Genomic DNA, 3,644 nt, shown 5'->3' on the forward strand with positions numbered 1-3,644 from the left:
GGCAACTCAACTTCTTCCTTTGATCCTACAGATTCCTGGGAGGGAGGCGGGGTGGGGAATAGGATCGAGTCACCGATGAGGGAAGTGGGCTCAAGAAGTTCACGCAGCCACTAAGAGGCAGGTCCCTGGACTCCAAGCCCAGCGCTTTTCCTTGCACAGTATTGCTCTTTTAAAAATAACAGCTTTCTTGAGATGTAATTCACAGACCATACAATTCACTTGTTTAAAGTATCCGACTCGATCGTTCTTGGTACATTCACAGAGTTGTGCAACCATCACCACAATCAACTTTAGAACATTTTCATCATCCCCAAAGGAAACCCTGAACCCCCTGGCAGTCACTGTCATATTGGGTAGACGTAAAACTATTCTGAAGATATTCAAAATATTAAAGATATTAAATTTATGTGCTAATATTATAATTACATAATTATTACATATGTATATATAAATACATTTATATAATATATAACCATTATTAAATAAAATATTAAAGATATTAAAAATATTTGGAGAGAAGAGAGGTGTGGCATGGGCTGTGTGAGGAGGGCAGAAGCTTAGACTGTGCTACGGACTTGCTGTGTGACCCAGGTCACGTCCCTTCTCTGGTTCTTCGTTTCCTCCTAATACAAATAGCTATTTATTGAGCGCCTGCTGTATGCCAGGCTCCTCACCAGGCGCGTCACAGATGTTCATGACCATTCTCTATAAAGTGGGGTGAGGAGACCCTCTGTATTGAAGCAGGAAACTAAGACCCCGAGCAGAGATGCGGAGTCATTCGGGTCCCTGTGCTGGTTGGTGGCAGAGAGGGGCCTGGTGGGGCGGGGAGGGGTCCTGACTCCCAGATCAACCACCACATCAGCTGCCTTCCGCTCCTGGCTTCTGGAGCTGCCCCAGTGACAGGTGGGGACAGGTGGGAGGGGGTAGGAGGGGCTTCTCCTTCAGTACTGACTGAGGAGGGTCTGAAGCCACCTGGCACTAAGTGTTTGTCTTGCCCTCTAGTGGCCACAGTCAGCGGCGAGGGTGTCTGACCGGGTCCATTCTGCAGAGTCCCCTTCCCACTGCCTGCCATGCCAACCCGCCTCTGCCCCACCCCAGCACACACTCACACCAAACCTTAGAGTCACAAGGGGTCTGTCTGTTGGATCGTTCCTTCAGTCCTTCAACAAACACGAAGTGCTCACTCTGTCAAGCCCTGGCCTGGGGCCGGGGCCGGGGTCGGGAGCAGACAGTTCCCAGGCATTTGTAGGAATCTGGGTGTTCCGGAAACAGTTGAATGTGGGGCAGCAAAAGCATCCTGGGAGGTCTAAGCTGAGACCTGAAGAATGAGCAGAAACGAGCCAGAAAGGACTTGGAGGAGGGTGCTCCTGCCTAATCCGAGGCAGAGGGACTAGCATGTGCAAAGGCCCGGAGGTGAGAACAAAAAGATGTTCCCTCTGATGACAGGTTGGGCTATCGAGTGGGAGGGGTAAGAGGTGCACTGAGGGAGGAAAGAGGGCAAAGATGATCATGTTAGCCCTGCACGGAAGGCTGGACTTTTTCCTGGAGCACCAGGGAGCCACAGGACGGGGTGGGGCGGGGGGGGTGGGTTGGACAGGAGCAGATGGAAATTTCAGAGCGATCACTCTGACTGCTGAGTGGAGAAGGGTTGGGGTAGGCAGGAGGCAGGCAGGGTTGGTTCTAGGCCTGTACTGATTTCTCAAGACCCAGGGAGCGTAGGGATGGGGGAACAGAAGGGACTTCATTGTCCACAGAGTGGGAGCCAGTTCCCTCCAGAGAAAAATGACAAGGGGGCCAGGTTGTAGGGCACGCCTGACCCCGATACCCACACATCTCTTCTCGCAGCCCCCTCTATGTCCCTGAGAGGATGAGGTGATGCTCCACATTCTATGCAGGAAGTCACAGAGCACAGAGACTTGCCAGGTCACATGGAAGTCAGTTGACAGCCAAGCCCAGGTTCCATAGGGTTTGTGGCAACCCCAAGGTGAAACACCCCAGCTGCCGGCTTCTCCTGACCAGCTTCCCGTCCCTAGACTAGGGACAGTTTGGCTGAGGGGTCGGGCAGGGCCAGGCCCCAGGGAGGAGCACCCTGGCTGCCCTCACCACCACCACCACCCCCCCCACCCACCCCCCCACCCCCCGCATCGAGGCAGACAACAAGCCCAAGGGCCCCCAGGCTATCACTCACCCACAGCCTCCAGGCCTTGTCTACGGAGACAAGGGGCCTGTCAGAGCTGCCCGCCCGTAAAGCCGATGAATGGGCCCTGGATGCCAGTCGGACAATACCCAGGCTCTGGGGAGGAGAGATTAATCGGCCACAGCCCAAACCGGTCTCAACTGCCCCGGGTCCATGGAACCCCTTCCCCGTGGTCCTTGGCCATCTCCAGGAGCGACTCCTGGGAAATGCGACCCCACAGAAGGGAAGGAGCTGGGCTGGGGGCCCCGGGGGCAGGGGTGTTGCCAAGCATGGGAAGGTCAGTGGTCACTTAGGCTACAGGGGAGAGATTTGGGATGGGAGAGGAAGGCAGGGAGGGCCAGAAGGCAGACAAGCGAGGCTGGGACAGTCGAGCTGGACACAAACCCCACCCCATCCGCAGAGAGAAAGCATGGACCTGGAGCCCACCTTGCTGGGTGACCTTGAGCGAATCCCGTCTTCTCTCAGGGCTCAGGTTGCATATGTGCAAAATGGGGCCCCAAGAGTCCCTGTCTTGAGCAAAACGGTGCGAGTATGGAGAGGCCCACGAAGGACCGGAGAGGCCCACGAAGGACCGGCAAGTCACGGCCCTGTCTCCCTCTCCCCCTCCCCGCCCCTCTCACTGGTTCCCGACTCAGCAGGGCGGGGGTGTCACAGACACCGGACAGCCACATGCTGCCTACGTCCTGCTGGCCCAGGACCCTGGGAGACGCCCAGAGGTGTGCCCCCTCTCCTCTCCCAACTTTTGTTTTGAAAATTCTCAAACCTGGAGAAAAGCTGGAGGAAGAGCAGACCGAACACCTTGATTCCTCTCCTTTTAAAACTAAGCCATCGTAAGATGGTAAATTTTATGTTATGGGTATTTTACCACAATAAAAAAAACGAAAAGGAAAAAACCCACAAACCGTTCAGCAGGCGATTGTAACAAGTGTAAATTCAGATTGGACAAAAAGACTAAACGGACTGTGCGCCAGGCACCAGGCACAAGCCACCGGCTTTGTACATACTAAGTCAAAGTCACTTAAATGGCACAGTATCCCCATGCTACAGATGTGGAAATCGAGGCTCAGAGAAATCAGGCAACGTGCCTCAGGTCAGAGTCAAGATGAACTTGGATGTCTGACCTCCCTCCCAAGTGGGAATCCCTGCGACTAAGGGCGGATGGCTGCCCCCACCCCAGCTGCCCACCCTCCATGCCAGGACCTCCACTTCAGCATCCTCCTGCCGCCTCATCAATCTAGCACCCCTGGCCTCACCCCCTGGCCAAGGCTCTGTGCTCAGAGGCCAAAACCCCTCTATTGCCTGCCCCCTACAAGACGGCCTTTCCCCGCTCCCTCTGTTACTTTTTGAACGACCTGGATGAGGATCCAGGGACCTGGGTTCAAGGCCGGCCTCTGCCACTCCCCAGCTGTGTAACTTGGGGCGAGAGCCCTCAGCTCTCATCCGGAAA

This window comes from Equus przewalskii, chromosome 26, assembly GCF_037783145.1.
Source record: "Equus przewalskii isolate Varuska chromosome 26, EquPr2, whole genome shotgun sequence".
In the NCBI taxonomy this organism is placed as follows: domain Eukaryota; kingdom Metazoa; phylum Chordata; class Mammalia; order Perissodactyla; family Equidae; genus Equus; species Equus przewalskii.